Below are 20,179 nucleotides of genomic sequence, written 5' to 3' on the forward strand. Positions count from 1 at the left end.
TATTTTGGTTTGAGTTTTAAGAGGGTAACGGTCTTGAGAAGTCCATGCAGCACTTAGATTTTCTGAGAATGCGTGGGCTAGCATGTTTTGGAAAGGGCGCACAAGGTCTTGTCAAGAATATATTTTCAAATGATTATATGGAATGAAAATCCAAAAGGAAATTGTCAAGAGTGGTTTACAAAATATGGCTGGTTATTAAGTAGCCTTAAGGCAACTGGGTGACAGATGTAAGAAAACTTGGAACATTCTAAAATTTGAGAATTTTTTTGGATCATGGATTGCCAGTGGAAACAATACTTGTTTTTCAGGGTAACATCTCATTCTAAATGGAATTCAAAGTCCTTGTTTATTGTAATTTAATGTGTCTTTTGAATATCTTTGTACAGGTCAATGAATGCTTTTGATGATGAAGTGCTCCTCAATGTAGAAATCTAATGTAACTATCTAATGTTCATTGCACATCTAGAATTGCCATTTGTACTGCAAATACATTATACTGAATATGTAATACTTATACATTTTCTGTCCTCTTCTATATGCACCTCTGGTTAAATGCTAACTGCATTTCATTGTACTGTACTTGTACTTGTTCAATGACAATAAAGTTGAATCTAATATAATGTAACATATTCAAAATATTGAATCCAGCCAATAATTTTGTAATCACTCTACAGTGAAATCAGAACTCAAAAATATTTTAGAAATGTATGCCAATTTATTGAAACTAAAATACTCAAAGCACGTCTTCCTACGCTTTCTTGGGTACTTCGTAGAAGAACATTTGGCATCGATGACTGTTTCTTGGGTATGCCTCTGACAGCTTTGCACACCTGGATTTGGGCAGTTTCTCCCATTCTTCCTTTTAGATCCTCTCAAGCTCTGTTAGACTGGCTTGAGGAGTATCATTGAACAGTGATCTTCATGTCATTGTTCAATGAGGTTAGAGAACAGACTGGCTGGGCCACTGAAGGACATTTACTCCAGCACTGTCATGGCTGGAGTAATTAATCTTTGCCCCATTCAGAGATCCTGTGTGCTCCTGATCAGGATTCTGATCAAGGACCTCTCTATATTTTGCTCCCTTCATCTCTCAATTCTGATCAGCCCCTAACCCTGAATTTCCCAGTTAATGAGTGGTACAGTACATCCCCCGTATCCGCGAGGGATCGGTTCTGCCAACCCTCACCGATGTGGAAAATCGTGGATAAGTGACGCACCCTTACAAATCCCTACCTAACACCCACTTACCCTACACAACATGCCCCGTTACCCCAGTTACCCTACACAACATTCCCCGTTACCCCAGTTACCCTACACAACATTCCCCGTTACCCCAGTTACCCTACACAACATTCCCAGTTACCCTACACAACATGCCCCGTTACCCCAGTTACCCTACACAACATGCCCCATTACCCCAGTTACCCTACACAAAATGCCCCATTACCTTTCCATGGTCTTATTGCACGATAATATTGTAAAAACATTGTGATTGGCAAATGAGATCACTGTTTCTTTATGACTTTCAACATGTCACTATAAACGGCGACAGATGATTATAGTACAGAAGATATAAAACACTTATAAATACATTAAATACACATAAAACAATGTGTTTTTTTTATAGAAAGACTTCATGCAATTAACCGGATTGAAATTAGCGTGTTTTTTTAGAATTTCGGACTTCAGTTCGCTGGGGGAATACTGTACCTTGTTTTTGCAGGACGTACCGCTTGGCAGTTAAGTTTAGCTTTTTTTTTTTTACCTTTGGTAGATCTGTGTCTTGTCTACAAAAGTCTACAAAAAGTTCTGCAGATCTGTGTCTCTGAAGTCTCTGAAGAAGTTCCTTGGACTCCAATCAAGTATTAGCAGAATCCCAAAATGGACACAGGATGCATCCAGGCTCAATTTTGAGTGTCATGGCAAAGGGTCTGAGTACATTTGTCCCAATGTATTTTCAATAAATTGACACAAATTTCCAAATTTGCACTTTAACTTTATCAGGTATTGTGTTTAGATTGATGGCAAACAAGTTAATAAGTTAAAAATGCAGTCTAAAAGAAAGCAAATTTAAAGAATCGTGAAAGTAAAGGGGTCTGAATTTGTTCTGAAAGCTCCTTATGTTAATGGACATTGAAGGAAATAATAGGAAAATAGGATGGTTGCTACTCAGATTAGGATCTTATTCGCATTATGGACATAACTCATAAATTATGAGGTGACATACCACCCATAAGTAATGTTTTTGCAATACCTTCAAGCCACTCTCGCACTGGAGTGCAGATCACAGAGACCCAACAGTTAGGTTTTCTATGTTTTTATTTAATATATTATATATTTTTTCTTTATTCAACATTGCACATACTCCGTTTTTGATCACATCTCATATTGCTGCCTACAAAAATTATATGAATGTAGAAAATCCAAAAGTCTGAAGATTTACCAAAAAATTAATAAAATAAAACCAAGGGTAGGAAATGAACAAGCTCCAAAGATAGTACATAGAGAGGAAGTAATCTGAAGAAAAGAATACAAACATCTCCGATTAGGAGAACCAAAGCATCATGCAGAAGAAAGCAAGGCTGGCCAAAACATGGTTACTTTATAACATTTGGACGGAAGAAATTGAAACACATCCTGAAATACATTTATGGGGAGTTTTACTATCAACTTCAAGAGACAGTTCCATTTTGCTTACACCCCTTGTAATAAATACCATCCTGTATTTATGAAAATGAATAGTTTGCACACATGCAAACGCACGCACGCATACACATACACACAGACACACACACAAACAAGCATTAACATTTAGTTGCATTTGAAAGAATAACCCATGTAATTTCCAACTTGATGTTCATGGTAAATTGATGTTACAGTGGTCCCATGGCTGAAAACGTATAACCAGGGTTGGGTAGGTTACTTTTTAAATGTAATCTTTTACAGTTAGAAGTTACCTGTCTATATTTGTAATCAGTAACGTAACTTTTGGATTACTCAAATTCAGTAACATAATCCGTTACATTCATATTAAGAGACATGGGAATATAACCAATTTAACACCTATAGTTGGATCAATTAAGAATTACAGTTTACACACCTGGCCATAAATTAATTTAGCCTTTGACCTTATTGTTTATGTACAGTGTCTTAGGAAAGTATTAAGACCCAATCACTTTTCCACATGGCAAATAAACAATTGTCTGCAATCTACACAAAATACCCAAAAATCACAAAGCAATTTATTTATTTTTTAATCTTGCCAATTTATATTAAAATAAAAAACTGAAATAGTTAATGTACTTAAGTACGAAATAGTTGGTCCAGATCCTTTGTCCAGATCCTTTGGCAAGACACTCCAAACTGATCTTAGATGCATCCTATGTCCTTTAATTGTCCTTTAGCTGTCTCTAGAACTTGATCTGAGTCCATCTGTGACAAATTCAATCGATTAGAGTTCATTTAAAAGGGCACACACCTGTCTATATAAGGTTTGCTTGTCCACTTCACCGTGTATGTCAGAGCAAAAACCAAGCCATGACGACTAAGGAGAATTTTGGAACCACCAAGGTTCTTCCTAGAGCTGGCCATCCAGACAAACTAACTGACTGGTCAAGAAGGGCCTTGGTCAGGGAGGTGACCAAGAATCCAATGGCTACCCAGAATGTCAGCGTACTCTGCAGATATGGGAGAACCTGTTAGAATGACAACCCTTTGTGAAGCACTTCATTAATTTGGTCTTTATGGTAGAATGGCTAAATGAAAGCCACTCCTGACTAAAAGGCAAATTACAAGGACTCTTTAGAGAGCAAAAATATTATCTGGGCAATTTTCTGACCATAATCACATTATTACACCTGAATACCATGAATTACGTTAGGCAACATCAAAGTAACACTCATCACTTGGCTAACACCATTCCTACGGTGAAGCATGGCAATACAATCATCATGCTATGGGGATGCTTCTCAGCAACAGAGATTGGGACACTGGTCAGGATTGAGGGAAGAATGAAAGGAGGAAAATATGTCCTGGAAGAAAATATGATCCAGCACACACAGGAACTCAGATCTTTCAGCCTGACAATGACCCTGAAGCACACTGCAAGGACAATGTTGGAGTGGCTTTCAAACTGTGTCTGTGAATATTCTTCAGTAACCCAGTCTGAGCCTAAAATATGTTTTTTTGCTTTGTCATTATGATGCATTGTGTGTAAATTGATGGCAAATACATTTGAACAATTACAAATTAAGTTCATGATACAACAAAATGTGAAGAAAGTAAAAGGGTCTGAATACTTTCCGAAGGCACTGTATGTTTCTAAACTATTGCTTTCTACTTCAATATAATGATTGGTCTACATCTGTGAGACACTAAAGGTCTGTCAGATTTTCAGTCATTACAAAATATTCAATAACCTTTGATGTTCAAAAATGTGACTTTTTACCTGAAAGAAAAAGGTCCATAGCTTTTCGCACCTACTTTAAATATACAGTTGTCTAATGTTTTGCCATACAACCCAACCGTGCCTCTCATGAATTACATTCATATGGAACTATTTTGTAAATCATTTTTAAGTTCTGTATAAATATAAATTGGAGGAATGATGTTCAGAATCATATATCCCCATGGTCCTTCACGTTTCGCTATTATGTGGGTCCTTAACATAATATATTCAAAATGAACGGTTAACAGTTACGGTTAACTGAGGGTTAATGTTAGGCATGACAGTACTGGTGTTAAAGTTCTGAATAAGTTTAGGGTTAGGTTACGGATACAGTACGGAGGTTAGGGATAGGAAGAAGGTTAAGGGTTAGGTCACAAAAAATTCCCCAACAAAACAATGTCTCGCCTCTTGCTGGAATCGAATTTGCAACCATCGAACTGAAAGTCAGATATGGAAATGTCGCTCACCATCCCTGTTCACAATGCCCCTGACCACCATTTATACGTTTCACCTGCTCAAACATAACCTGCCACCAACAATTGACTTTCAAATGGAAATACAGTGTTATTTACATTTGCATTCTTACAGCTTGAAGTCAATGTCTTCAGCAGCCAATGATAACTAATGATCTCACTTTTTAGAGGTTTAGAGCAAGCAGAATCCCATCGCCTACCCTTATGAAGTAATGGAGGTGACATTGAATGGAAATCATTACTTGTCATTCATGGACATAGTGCTTGCCAACACACCTTTCCTCCAGAAAAATATTGTGATGAATTCCATATTATGGTTCATTTTGAAGGCAGCGCCATGTTAAAGCTATTTGTAGATAAATAATAGCCTAATCACCTAAACAAGTCCTGTCTGATATCTGAAAAAGATAAAATACCAGGTAGCCTATTGTTTTGAGAAAGATGCATCAGTAGTAGTTTACTAAACCACATTTTCTATGGGTAGGCTAATATTAATGTAGGCATACTCTGTTTTTACCAGCAGAACTTAAGAAAATTTAAAAAGTGCTAATCACACACACCTGAGGCGTGCAACTTTTAACTTTCAATAACAGTGTTTTTTAAAAATAAAATGCTAGGTTTCATAATTATTTCGCTCAGTTATTCTTTCTGATTTTAAAAGTAATCCAAGAAGTAATCATACATTTTTTTAAACTGTAAATCCATTACAATATTTTTGCTGGTAATGTAATGGATTACAGTTACTGTTTTTTTGTGCAGTAATGGATTTTATATAATCCATTACTCCCCAACCCTGCATATTACTGTATATATTGGTTCTGTCTGGGTCCATATGAATCAAGTTAGAATAAGAGTACTGATCTTGGATCAATTTATATAACAATGAAATAAGATTGCATGGAGAGTGCAAACCAGATCCTAGATCAATACTATGAGACACTGATTGAATATGAGCCTAGTTTAGTCTGAAGACAAACCAGCTAGTTGTAGATTTTCTAATAAATTGTCACATCTTGAGGTGACACCCAAGATCTATAGTAATGATACTGTACATCTAAATAGCTTGGCTATGCTGCGTCTTTACATACATATATTCATGAAAATTAATTTATTTGAAATTGTCTTGACTGATAATTACAAAAATATGTTACCATAATGTAGTCCAAAATAATTTTTGTGCTCCTCAGACTATGCTGGATATAACAAGGACTTACAATGGCAGTTTTCTTTTTACATTCTCATCATCATGTGAAGTGCTTTATGCCAGGACATAACACTGACTGATATTTTCAATAGAAATCATCACTTTGGAGTGAAACAATGGATTGGGAAGATAGGACAACGGTCAGCTTTATTAAACACTTACTAAAAGTAATACGATAATATACTAGGAAGAGATTCAATAAAAAGATGCATATTTGTCTTTCATCATCTGTAAATAACTAATTACCTTTAAGGATTTGATATGAAGTACGTTTTTAGCAAAGGCTTGCATGGTAAGTATTATAATGTTTTCTAAACATTGAGGAAAATCAGCTCTCTATGGGCTCTAACTGAGGGAATGAGAACAGATGCCAATTAACTGTGTGTATGTGGAGAGTGTGTGTCTGTGGGTTGGTGTGGGGGGCTGAATGATTTGGATTTTCTATATTAGCAGACACAGAAAATGATTGATATGTAGACATGCTGATACGCAATTTTCGTCTCCAGATTTAAGTGTTCTCTGTCTTTTGAAACGTCACAATTAAGAGTCCATTGTCTACTCAAATCATACATAGCATGAGGTTCCACCCTTTCCAAAAAAATACTTAGAATAAAGAAACCTCAGTGCAGTTAATGCACCTTGGCAAAGTGAGACATTGCGATAATTGACAGGACACCCAAGTGAGCACTTCTTGATCTTGGCTGTTGACTGAATGTAGAAGGGATGGGCTGGAACGTAAGATGGCATTTGTTTTTTTCAAAAAGCTAATGATTTGTCTGACAAAGCTGCGACAAGCAAGCAATGCGTACAACCCTCTTTCTTTGAAAGCAGGCCGAAGGAGAGTGGGCGGATATTCGACAAGCAGTGAAATGAGAACAGCACAAAAGAAACAGCCCACTTGCCAAAATAACAAAAAATAAAGAGAAAAACAAATAATGCATCTTGTTGGAGCAGCATACAGAACATGTTAATTGTTAATGTAAATAAAAATGGAAGATGACTTCTGAAGATCTGAACATTGCTAACAGTCAAACAAAGTAGAATTGTTTCAAATGTCATGATTTGTGACACATTGTAGGATACAGAAATATAAACATCAGCAATATGTACATATGTTCTACTCGATGTGTATCTATTTTCACCACATCTCCAGGAAGGAAGTGTCCACCACGTACAATAAAATCAGGGTTTAAACTTTGGTTAAGGAATATTCAAGGCTAGGTTTAAAAAAATATATAACACACTTCCATGTTAGTTTGCATACAGTTACCTTTAAATGGATCGAGGCTTGTGTCAACAGAGCAGCTGGTCAATTCTATCACTAACATAGTTGTCACTGAAATACAGTTTGCATCTGAGGGAGAAAACCCTTCGGCGGATCACTGTGTGTGTGTGTGTGTGCAAGTGCACACCTGACATCTTTTTTTGTGTGAGAGACTGTGTGAATCAATGCTTACAGTGTGTAAGTAGCATCATTTTGAATGTCTTACACAATGTAAGAGGTGCCATTCTGAATGTTTATCTCACTTTGGAGACCCTACTATGGTTATATAATTACTTACGTCATAACTTGATGATGTGAATTGAAAGACATTATAGCCGGTAGCTGAGCGAGCAGCTCTGCCTCGAGCCAGCTTTATTTTGGTTGACAATACGAAAACGAGATAAAAATAGATCGACTCATTCGGCTGGCTGCATGTATGCAGGGAGCAACTCCACCGTTTGGTTATCAATGACACCTACAAAGCAGACCCAACTAAAACATTACAACCAAACAATTGTTCTCTATCATATTAAAATATTCACATCTGTTCCTTACAAGACACTGTTTTACACGTAAAGAAAAACATCTTTGAACTCAGATAAGTCTCTAGTTTCATCACTTCGTATATATGTTTATACTGTATGTAATAATTAAGGCAATCGTTTGGGCCATGACTTACTCATTTCCCTGCCTCCAGGCATACTAGGAAGGATTTCTGTTGCTTGTGCACGCTGCATAATGTCCCAGTGTCCAGTTTGTCCATTTAAACTTATGTCCAATTGCTTGGTTCAATCTTGCAGTAGATCTGTAGTTATCCATGTCCATTGTCTCATCCCAGATGACCAGTCATAATATTAGCTGTCTCTGAAAATTCCAAGAGTACCAGCCCGCACATCCTCCTAAGCCATCTACTGATGGCACTGCAACAGAAGAAAAACAGGACATGAAGTTATCTATGAATACAAGGTTATCATTCAAGGTATGATATAATAATATTGTCTCCTAAATGACATCATGTTTCCAAAAAAGTTGGGACACTGTGTCAAATGTAAATAAAAACAGAATGCAAAGATGTGCAATTTTAAACCCTACATTCAATAAGACAACATAACAAATGTTGAAACTGAAAATGTTTATTGTTCATCTCTGATGATTGTGTCATTGTAATTAATATACAGTGATGAATGACAGTTGAAATTATTGTTGATATTGATATTGACAGCGTTTTAGTATTTTTTTTTTTACTTTACTGAATGGCTTAATAGGCAGTCTATTGTCTACTTTATATACCTTATCACTGTTACAGTTGAACAAATCAAGTGTAAAATATTAATAAATGCAAATGTACTACATTGTACAAATATTGCATTATTTGACAAATATTTGTTTTATTACATTTTGTTCCTGAAAACCACCCTGAATGGTTTCCCAATCCAACAAAAAGTTTTGAACAACACATACTGCTGGTTACGTGATCTAATCAAATTTCAGAATCATTTTATTTCTTTGGAACAACACATTTTCAAGATTTGATCCAATCCAATAGCCAAAATTTAATCAAATTACTTCTGAACAACTGGGCCCTGGTTATCATTCCATGGTATATACAAATGCTGGTATATTATATTTGGAGCATTTCAGTGTTTATGAACAAGGAACAATCCCAATATTAGTACAATTATTTACATGGGTTATTTATTAAGTGGTATATCTGCAGCATACCATCACAGATAACAGTCGTTCTAGCTGGGCCATTAAATCAGAGTTATTAGTTTCTTGACAACCTCTGGTCCGCAGTTCATCTCAGAGACAAACTCCCTATGTAGTTCCAAGACATTAACCTGGATTACCATTGGAGAGCCTAGAGGCCAATGTGGAGGGGTGATTTCTGACCACTTGATTGCACCCTTTGAGGCAAGGCCTCATTGGGAAATAAACCAAGATTTAAAGCTGTGTAATAAATGTGTATAACAAAACCTATATAGTTATTGGTGAATATATGACGAATTCAAGGAAACCCTTTTCTTTAAAGAAAACAATGTTTCTGTATATATGCTTCGGTATTTGCAGGATTCACAGTTTGCCGTGTTGTATAGGCATATACAGTGTTTTGTGAGTTATTCCAGAGAGTAGAGAACTACAAATTGTCATGTCTCAATAAGTTTCAAGCTAGTGATTGATCCCTAGATTTCTCTTCAAATTAGCTTTTATACCAAGCCTAAAACCCACCAATTTGACACTGGGGTGAATTATTTGCAGAACTTTTTATGTGAATAATTAACGACATGGTCAAATTAGTGAGAACATTTTATCTGAATGGTATCCAAAAGACATGCCGACGGAATTAACAAAATTATTCTACTGCCTTAGTAATGATTTTGGTGAAGTTCTGCTTCCAACTTATAAATGAAGCATTATACTGAGGAAGCATTTTAATGCACTAGAAAGCCAATACATTTTTGCAAGTAGCTAACATTTCCTTGGACATACACCCACATTTCAAATTATTCTGTCGTACAAATTATCTAAATAAATTCAGTTTACTCAGTAACTGCTACCATAGAATTGTATGCTCACTCCCACTAAAGACAATTTGAGTGTCTCTCTTGGGGAAGAGACCTCAGATGCCATGTCTTGTGTGGTAAGGATGGGTGTCTGGGAAGTGTTATTTAACCACGTTTTTCACACCATTTTGGAGATAATTAATTCTCCATTGAGGCCCTGCCTCATTGCAGCAACGCCCAGCAGACTTGGGACAATCAATGTTGACCTACAGTATCTCACAAAAGTGAGTACACCCCTCACATTTCTGTAAATATTTGAGTATATCTTTTCATGTGACAACACTGAAGAAATGACACTTGGCTGCACCCTCATACTGATCACTGGAACTTCAACATGGCACCTCATGGCAAAGAACTCTCTGAGGATCTGAAAATAAGAATTGTTGCTCTACATAAAGATGGCCTAGCCTATAAGAAGATTGCCAAGACCCTGAAACTGAGCTGCAGCATGGTTGCCAAGACCATACAGCGGTTTAACAGGACAGGTTCCACTCAAAACTGGCCTCGCCATGTTCGACCAAACAAGTTGAGTGCACATGCTCAGCGTCATATCCAGAGGTTGTCTTTGCGAAATAGACGTATGAGTGCTGCCAACATTGCTGCAGAGGTTGAAGCGGTGGGGGGTCAGCTTGTCAGTGCTCAGACCATACGCCGCACACTGCATCAAATTGGTCTGCATGGCTGTCGTCCCAGAAGGAAACCTCTTCTAAAGATGATGCACAAGAAAGTCTATAAACAGTTTGCTGAAGACAAGCAGACCCATGACATGGATTACTGGAACCATGTCCTGTGGTCTGATGAGACCAAGATAAACTTATTTGGTTCATATGGTCTCAAGTGTGTGTGGCGGCAACCAGGTGAGGAGTACAAAGATAAGTGTGTCTTGCCTACAGTCAAGCATGTTGGTCGGAATGTCATGGTCTGGGTCTGTATGAGTGCTGCAGGCACTGGGGAGCTACAGTTTATTGAGGGAACCATGAATGCCAACATGTACTGTGAGATACTGTGGAAGAGGACCCCAGTGGGAACCTGTGAAGCTCTGGTGAACTCCATGCCCAAGAGGGTTAAGGCAGTGCCAGATTCTTGTAATTATTTTTTTATTTAACCTTTATTTAACCAGATAAGCACGTTGAGAACAGTTTCTCATTTGAAAAGTTGACATAGAGACATTGAGTTACACATTAATACACAACATCAAAATAAACAAATGAAGGGTTTGTACAGTAAGTGCAACAAATGTCAACATATGGAGGTAGATATTTGATAAGTATAATGGCATGGCAATATACTATACACTACAGTCAATGTGACATAGGGTCTGGGAGAGAGAGAGGTAGATTTATAGTAGTACAAAGTGGCAGTGCAAAAATAAAACTATAAAAAAATAAAAATAGAACTTTGAAGGTAGTTAAAGGGATAATAGATTCAAGCTTCAATCATTTCTGCAGTGTGTTCCAATCGTTAGCAGCGGAGAACTGGAAGGAGAGGCAGCCGATGGAGGTGCGAGCTTTTGAGGCAATCAGAGAGATATACCTACTTGAACGTAGATTAAGGGAGGGTGTAGCTCTGGAGATTAATGATTTTAGGTTAGGTGGGGTTTTGCCTAGTAGACACTTGTAAATGAGGTGATACCAGTGTGATTGTCACCGGGTGTGTAGTGAAGTCCATCTGATAGCACTACAGAGGTTGCCGTGATGAGTGTTATATGAAGCATTGGAGACAAACCGGATGGCGCTGTGGTACACAACATATCATTTTCTAAGGAGGGAATTTGATGCAGATCTGTAAATTACATCACCGAAAGTCTAGTATAGGGAGGATGGTCATTTTCACAAGGGCATGCTTGGCAGGAAGAGTGAACAAGGCTTTATTACGAAATAGGACGCCAATCCTGGATTTAATTTTGGAGTGGAGCTGGTTGATGTGGGTCTGGAAGGAAAGTGAAGAGTCTTACCAGACCCCTAAGTATTTGTAGTTTTCTTCATATTCAAGTACAGACACTGGAAACTGTCTGAGAAATAATTTGTGAACCAGGCCAGTCAGTCCTTTGAAAAACCCAGGGTCTTTAATCTGCCAATGAGGATGTGGTGACTGACGGAGTGGAAGGCCTTGGCCAGGGCGATGAAGACTACTGCGCACTAATATTTTTTATCAACGGCAATTATGGTGTCGTTTTGGACTTTGAGTGTGGCTGAGGTGCACCCGCGACCAGATCGAAAACCGGATTGCATGTCAGAGAGACTGCGATGGGATTCGAAATGGTTGACAATTTGTTTATTAATAAGGCTTTCGAAGACCTTTGAGAGGCAAGGCAGGATGGAAATCGGTCTGTAGCAGTTTTGGTCTAAGCTGTCCTCCCCTTTGAATAGGGGGATAACTGCAGCCACTTTCCAATATTTAGGGATCTCGGATGAGTCAAAAGAGAGGTAGAAAAGGCTGGGGATGGGAGCAGCGATAATTACCGCAGACAGTTTTAGAAATGAAGGATCCAGATTGTCTAAACCAGCAGATTTGAACGGGTCAAGGTTTTGCAGCTCCCTCAGAACATTGGCTGTCTGGATATGGGCAAAGGAGAAACGTGGGGGGCTTTGTCTGGATGCTACAGAGGGTGAAGGGCTGTCAGTTAGGGTCTGGGATGCCAGATGGAAAGCATGGCCTGCCATAGCAAAATGCTTATTGAAGTTCTCAACTATGGAAGACTTGTCAGTGATGACAGTACTATTTAGCCTTAGAGCTGTGGGAAGCTGGGCGGCAATGTTCTTGTTCTCCATGGACTTTACTGTGTCCCAGAACTTTTTGGAATTGGTGCTACAGGAAGCACATTTCTGTTTGAAGAAGCTTGCCTTAGCATTTGTAACCGCCTGTGTGTACCTGTTCCTGGTTTCCTTGAAGAGTTGCCAGTCGCAGGGATTATTCGAGGCTAGAGCAGTACGCCACAGAATGTTTTTATGCTGGCTCAGGGTGCTGAGTTCTGGAGTGAACCATGGGCTATATCTACTCTTAGTTCTAAACTTTTTGAAAGGGGCACGTTTATTTAGAACTGCCAGAAAGGCATCCTTAAAGAATGACCAGGTATCTTCTACTGAAGGGATAAGGTCGATATCCTTCCAGGGTACCTTGAATAGATCTAAATGATGGTGGCCACACAAAATATTGACAATTTGGACATTTTCACTTTCACTTGTTGCCAGCGGTTTAGACGTTAATGGCTGCGTGTTGTGTTATTTTGAGAGGAGAGCAAATTTACACTGTTATGCAAGCTGTACACTCACTATTTTACATTGTAGCAAAGTGTCATTTCTTCAGTGTTGTCACATGAACATATATATTCAAATATTTACAAAAATGTGAGGGGTGTACTCACTTTTGTGAGATACTGTATGTGCTAAACCCCAAACTCCAGATGATCCTGGCCAGTAGCACCTCACTCAGTGGGACTGCTGGGCTTTTTCAAGAGCTGGATAAAAACTCTGGTCTACCAATGTTGCAGCTACATACCTTACGAGGCAATTACTTTACAACTGCCTCAAGTTATGTGTTAGAACAGACAGTTCTGTACTATTTATACCCAACACTTGCTCCAAAAAATCCATTTGTGGGGACCTGGGTTGGTCCAGTTGTCTAAGCTGTTGAGGCATGGACTCTACAAGACCACTGAAGGTGTCCTGTGGTATCTGGCACCAAGACATTACAGCAGATCCTTCAAGTCCTGTAAGTTGCAAGGTGGAGCCGCCATGGATCGGACTTGTTGGTCCAGCACATCCCACAGATCCTCAGCCGGGTGGAGATCTGGGGAATCTGGAAGCCAGAGCAACACTTTGAACTATTCATCATGTTCCTCAAACCATTCCCAAACAATGTGTACACTGTGGCAAGGCACATTATATTGCTGAAATAGGCCAATGCCATCAGGTAATACCATTGGGATGAAGGGATATACTTGGTCTGCAACAATGTTTTGGTTGGTGGCACATGTCAAATTGTCATTCACATGAATGCCCAAACCCAGGGTTTCCCAGCAGAACATTCCCCAGAGCATCACACTCCCTCCACCGGCTTGTCATCTGCCCATACTACCCTGGTGCTATCACTTCCCCAGGTAAACGGCATACACGTACACAGTCGTCCACATGAGATAAAAGAAAATGTGACTCATTGGACCTGGCAACCTTTTTCCACTGCTCCAAGGTGGCGTCAGAATACCCTGGCTTTGGTCTTATAAAATTTAAATACCTCCCCCTATCCTAGTAACCAGTGAATCTATATGTTTAAACCCAGTCAGATTCTAACATAGGTTGTCCCCCAGGAGTTTAATCTCCTCAACCTCCTCAGTCTCCTCATTATTCAACATTAGATCAAGATAAGGTTTAGCATTGAGCAAATGGTTGGTCCAAAACTATTTCTGTGATATTTTGGGCTAGCTTATTGCATGTTTACTACTCCAAAACGAACTCAAGTACCTTGTTCATTGTTTCATAAATTCCTTTATTGTTTCAGCTGGCATGTATGCATGTTGTTTCATCTGTATGTAGTACATAATCACACAGGCTTTTTTCAAGGTCAGTGGAAGGTCATTTGTGGAAGGTCATTTATGAAAACAGAAAACAGTGAGACCAACATACTCATCTGTGTTCGTTTTAGAGCTGATAGGTAACTCTCGATCTTTGGGCTTAATGCCATAGCATTTTTTTTCTTGTCTTCTCATTATCTATATAAGCCAAACATCAACCATTTGTATGTTGAATGCCCTTCACTATAGGCTTTATAAGCATGCATGCCTTTGCCCAATATAATAAAATACACTCACTGGTCTTAGAACTGCACATACAGTTTGTGCTGATCTGCTCAGCTCTCCCACACAGGGCCAGCTCCAGGCATAAATGGCATAAGTTATTGCTTAGGGCCCACAGCCACTAGGGGGGCCCACAACCAACAAAAATCAATAAATAAATCTCAATCAGGCAATTGAGAGAAACAAATAGCACAATACACACTATTCCAATTACAAAATGTTATTCTGCAACTGTATTTATGTGTCTTATATAAATCAGTAACCTCATTAGCTGACTATTATTGTAGAAATGTAAAATGTTTTACAACCCTGTTTCCAAAGAAGTTGGGACACTGTAAAATGTAGATAAAAACAGAATGCAATGTGTGCAAATCTTTTAACCCTATATTAAATTGAAAATAGTAAAAAGACCAATTAAATGTTTAATGTTGAAACTGAGAAATGTAATTGTTTCCTGAAAAGTACATGTACACTTCGAATTTGATGCCAGCAACATGTTTCAAAACAAGTAAAAGAACCAGGCAAGCCTAGTTCAGCCGGCCCGCGATAAGAAGGAATGAATGTTGTTGCCCTAGCTGGATTCGATCCGCGGTGTGACAGACTGTATCTTTAACCATTACGTTATTTAAACAAAGGGTGTTGTTGCACGTTTTGCGTGTGAAGAGATGTGGTGTCTGTTTACTTCCTGCATTGTCAAATCAATTAGTCGAAACTCCACAGTTCTTGAAACAAGTTCCCTACATTACCTATTAACAGCCAAACCAACAACAGATATAACAGAATCGCAACACTACATTCAATGTGTTAAATTAGAAAGAGATTACTGTAGATGGCTAGCCAATAGCTATACAGTACCTATAATGAAAACAATGACTCCAATCACTCCATGGCTGGTTTGTTTCTTTAGAAAACAGTGATAGTTGAATAGCCCAACCATTACGATATATGAACTGTACAATGTAAATCGAAATGTTCCTTGTCTGTGCAGTTTGTCCATCGCAATATAATCGTGAACAGCTTTACTTTAGGCTTACTATAATGTAGTTCTGATGCTTGTATCCGGAACAAATCCTAATGACGACTTTGTTTGGTCCGTGGCGAGGATTGAACCCCAGTCAAAAACTGTCAGTCCATGTCTCTAACCACTACGCTATATAACAATTATCTGCCAGCCAGCCAGCCAGCCAGCCAGCCAGCAAGCCAGCAAGCCAGCAAGCAAGCAAGCAAGCAAGCAAGCAAGCAAGCAAGCAAGCAAGCAAGCAAGCAAGCAAGGAAGGGAGGGAAAGGAAAGGTCTGTCAGAAGAGAAGATGGTAAGAGGTTCAACACTCTGTGAAAGACTGCACGGGCAAATAGGGCAGCAATTTAAGAATAACCTTTCTCAATGTCAAATTGCAAAGAGTTTGGAGATCTCATCATCTACAGTACGCAACACAGTATGTTGCTGCATCCACAGTTAAAAAAAAACTACTGTGCAAAGAAGAAACCATATATAAAAATCTGCCTTCCCTGGGCCCACGCTCATTTACAATGGATAGAGGTGATGTGCAAAACTGTCCTGCGGTCTGACAAATCAAAATCTGAAATATTTTTGACGCATTATGAAACAAAAAATACAAGAAAGGAGACCCCAAACTGTTGAGCAGCTGAAATCCTATATCAAACAAGAATGGCAATACACTTCACTTTCAAAACTACAGCAATTGGTCACTTTCAAAACTACAGACAATATCGATGGCCCGATGGTCCCGGGCCAGTAAAAAAACGTTTGCAAACAGTCCCTGACAAGCCCTGCCAATAAAGCCCAGCGGATGGCTGACAATCCATCTTCAGGGCCCTTTACCGTACAGGTCAGGAATTTAAATGCAGATGCCCACTGGGTGATGCACAACTTATAACACATACCTAGTAACTAAGATGGACCAGCTCACCTTGTTCCCCGGGAATGAATGAGTTAGTGTTTTATTTAAAAGTGAAATGTTTTGTTGTCTGTTATCTTTTTATACAATTTCATACTTAGGAATGCGATGAAAGAAATATAAAAATAGTTTTTGTTTTATTTATCCAGAATGCTTTTCATGGAGAATTAAACATGCAAAGTAACAAATGTATTTGGTTATATGTTGTAACGCTGATGAATGACAACTTTTGGGTCCAGTAAGTTATATATAAACTTACTGGACCCAAAATATATTTGGGTATATTAAGTTTCAAACCCATGAAACTTACTTAAAAAATATTAACGATGAGCCCTGCCTCAGTTCCCAAACGCTTACAGAGTATTGTTAAAAGGGGTGATGCAACACAGTGGTAAACACTTTTTTGAAACGTATAGCAGGCATCAAGCAGGGCAAAACAATAACGTTTCTCAGTTTCAACATTTGATATGTTGTCTCTGTACTATTTTCAATAAAATATAGGGATGAATGATTTGCACCTCATTGCATTCTGTTTTTATTTGCATTTTACGCAGCGTCCCAACTTTTTTGGAAACAGGGTTGTATTAGTAATAAGTCTAGCCCGCGATTTCATCTTGTAACAATCATGAAAACAATGTTTACTCTCTTTTGTTCCTGTGATGGCATCAGTAGATCTGTTTTTCACTGCTTCATCTGTTTTGATGCTGTCACAGTAGCTTTTTCCGGACTGGAAATACTAATGCTTTTTGCTAAACAACAGTAGTGCCTAATGTTGGCATTGTTGAAACCTCAGATTCAGACCATTTTAAGGGAATCGTTGTTATTAATCCTATTATAAGGTTATGATGGTTAAAGAATGAAATCTAGCTAGACATTACATTTTAACTGTAGTCAGGGTTTATAGCCTATATGGATTCAGTTGGTTGCAGTCAGCCAGAATAACAATGTTACGAACTGTAGTCTATGAGAGCATAGAGGGCCAGGTTAAACAAGGCTATTGTATCTTAAGTTAGAGGTAAAAGTCAATTATTTCATGGAAAGCCTAAAATGTCTGTGAAGCTGTTTTATTTGAGTTAAAAACTATCCTGTACATTTAATGCTTTCTTAACTTACCCAGTGAAAGGTGTACAAACGTTTTTGAATGCTATTTAATATTGGGGTAGGTATAATGAACAATAGCTGCAGCAATGTATATGTGACAAGCGTGACGTGTGTGCATGCAATTGTATATGTGATGTGTCAGTATACATCTATGTATATAGGTGTACACTATGAATCTGTGTTTGTGTGTATGTGCGGTGTGTAAATGCTATTGGCCATGTAGACAAAGTTTTCAATACTGTTGGCATATATTCACTGCTGAAGGACTGTACAATGAAAGACATTTGATAATTATGGACAATTGATAATATTTCATTTGGCAGTCATTTTGTCTTATGATTTGGGGTAGAAGCTATGCAAGGTCCTGATGTTTACTTCAGGCACTGGGCCCTCAGGCCATGTCTGCCATTCAGCAGTATAGAGACTAGATTTTGTCTGGAGTGGCTGGAGACATTGACTATTTTAAGGGCCTTACTTTGAGACAGCCTGGTTTAGAGGTCATGGATGACAGGGGGCGTGGCCCTGGTGATGAACTCGACCATTCAGGGCCTTGCGATCGAGGGTGGTGCAGTTGCCATATCAAGCTGTTATGCAGCCAGTCAAGATGCACATGATGGTGCAGCTGCAGTGCTTTTTGGGGATCTGAGGGCAAATGTTAAATGTTTTTAGCTTCCTAAGGGATAAAAGTCTCTGATTGTCTTTCTACAGAACTGCCCGAGCGTGTGTGGACCATGTTTATTGGTGACGTGGACACAAAGGAACTGAAATGTCTCTAACCACTCCACCTCAGCTCCCTTAAATGTAGATGGACCCTCTCTTTACTGTAGTCCATGATCAGCTTCCTTGTTGTGCTGACGGCGAGGGAGAAATTGTTATCCTAGCATGAAATGGAAGCTTGTGCTTCTGGAATTTAAAGACTGATTGAGTAGGTGACATTTTTGGAGTTGTACTCCAATTATAGAGATTGTGAAAGAGACAGTTCCTCAGTTTAGGGTTCTTTCATATTTTTTAAATCACTCAGCTGTGATTATCCAATTCTCTGCCAGTTTTTCCATTCAAGCTGTTATCTGGAAATAAGAAACATGAACATCAATACTGGGATAAAGCACTATTAATTTAGCAATGACAAAACAAAAGAACTAAGCAATTACCATCTACAATGAAGCCTTAAAACAAGGTACAAAAGGCCAGCAACAAGTTTGTTTTCCAGGTTGCTAACTTGTTCGTCAACATTTCTAACAATGAACACCGCAACTAGCAATAAGTGCCATGCGGGTTACAGTATTTAGAAAAATAGGACTAAATATTGAGTGATTTGTCAGTAAAACAAATACATTGTTTTCATAGTGTTTTTCCATTTGTTATAGAGGTGGTGTTGTTGAATAATAAGGATCCCTGAACATTGTGTACTGTCATGTTGGTGCTGATTTGTGGCCTGTGTCCTCACAACCACAAGCTTTCAAACTTAGAATTTCATGTTTAAATGAGGTATGATAGAGATTCTACTTACTGAGATTCACATACTGTTTAAACAACATATTAAACATTCAGCCCAAAGAGAGGAGTTTTACTCTTTATCGTAAAAGTCACAGACTTCATCTTAAACTCATCAATTGATTAGAAAATAATGTCTATATTAGAGTCTAAACTTTTTTGGCCGACGACCCCATTTTGATATATAAGAATTCTCGCAACCCCAACCATGTGAAGAAACATTATATAATCTAACTTTTTTTATTTGAGGCTATGAGAGTCAATTGTAAAACAATCTCCCCCGACCACATTTTCATATCAGGTGACCCCCACATGGGGTCGCAACCCTTAGTTTGGGAACCTCTGCCATAGGAGTATGTGGCAGATATATGGACAGAATGATATTATGATTATTTGCTGTAGTCCAGTGGCCATTTATTTATTTTTTTTACTCTGCAATCACATGAACACTACCCAATTCACTGCTAACCAATGGTCTTTTTCTGGTGCGCCAATATGAATGGTCCAGGGAATTGTTTTAATTTCCTTTCCTTAATGAAATTTCTCCAGTAAGAAGTAGCAAGAAACCAGGCAAGCCTAGTTCAGCCGCCCGTAATTGAAAGTGGTGATCGTGGCTGCCCTCTCGAGATTCCAACCCTGGTTGCCCACATGAAAGGCTGTGTCTTTAACCACAATGCCACAGAGCTGCTCATTTGCCATGTGTCAGTATAGCATATTGAAATTATATAATATTGTCATGCATTAACATCACGTCAAGTTTGAATATTTCGTTAGACACCATTAACCATCGTGTTAAACTGAGTAATGTTTCTAATTTAGTTTACCTCCACCACAAATAGTATCTATTAACTGTATGGCTTTTACCACTGGCCGTTTTAACAGCTTATTAGCCATTCGTGAATGACATTGATACAATAACTACT

The 20,179-nt window shown here is 38.4% G+C and overlaps 1 protein-coding gene across 2 annotated transcripts in view; it reads right to left on the reverse strand.

The window, feature by feature from the left end:
- Positions 1-2,355: 2,355 nt before the first annotated feature.
- kcna4 (potassium voltage-gated channel, shaker-related subfamily, member 4) overlaps positions 2,356-20,179 on the reverse strand; it is a 51,140-nt gene continuing 33,316 nt past the window's right edge. The window contains exon 3 of one of the 2 annotated variants that reach the window (XM_010897084.3): positions 2,356-8,308. The gene's annotated coding sequence lies outside the window, so the exon portion shown is untranslated. Of the gene's footprint in view, positions 8,309-13,692; positions 13,751-20,179 lie in introns of those variants that run through there. The other variant, XM_034287619.1, reaches the window with a different exon arrangement.

Source organism: Esox lucius, chromosome 2, assembly GCF_011004845.1.
Source record: "Esox lucius isolate fEsoLuc1 chromosome 2, fEsoLuc1.pri, whole genome shotgun sequence".
In the NCBI taxonomy this organism is placed as follows: Eukaryota; Metazoa; Chordata; class Actinopteri; order Esociformes; family Esocidae; genus Esox; species Esox lucius.